We start from the raw sequence: 811 nt of genomic DNA on the forward strand, positions 1-811 counted from the left end.
TAGCAGATAGACTGGTACGTGTTGCAGCAGTCTTCGTCCCTCCAGGTGCAGTTGTTTCTCAGACTCATCAAGGCACACTGACCTTCATCCACACTGCCAGGCTCTCCGGTGTCCCAGTTGGTGTTGCCCACCTCGTTGTCGTTCAGCCAGTACCAGTCCCCGCTCACAGAGCTGCGGCGCATGCCGATCCACACTTTCTGGTCGCTGCCCGAGCGGAGCTTGTTGCAGACCTGTCTTTGTAAATGGGCTTTAGAGAGACTGATGAGATTCAAACCTGTACCTTCACATGATCCGATCGATGCACGCCAGTTTTGGGTTTGGGTAAGGACTGTCAGATTCTCTGGAGTCACAGAACAACCTCTGAAATCTGTTTGTCAAAGACAAAAACCGACAACAGAAAATCATCCCCTTGACTGTATAGTTACTGCATTGCATTTTGTTGTGATGGCTTGTTGTACATGAGTCTGTGGAGGTAAACATCCACTGTTTTAATTAAAGCTGTAATGAATCGGAGGTACACCTGCACCTACATCTGGACCTGCCATTCTGTGTCTGTCTCGGGTTGCCTGAGATATCCCTTAGTTCTGCTGCTATAGTCTTAGACTACTGGAGAACAAACTGACCACATGTCCTCTCTCTGCTGCTGTCTTTACTTAGTCTACTCTCACTGTTTGTAATTATTTCTATCTTAACGTTTCTTTTGTCTTTCCTCCTATAGAAAGTTCACCTGGACTATAGAAAGTTCACCTGGACTATAGAAAGTTCACCTGGACTATAGAAAGAACACCTGGACTATAGAAAGAACACCTGG

This window comes from Nematolebias whitei, chromosome 5 (genome assembly GCF_014905685.2).
Source record: "Nematolebias whitei isolate Nwh7 chromosome 5, NemWhi1, whole genome shotgun sequence".
NCBI lineage: Eukaryota > Metazoa > Chordata > Actinopteri > Cyprinodontiformes > Rivulidae > Nematolebias > Nematolebias whitei.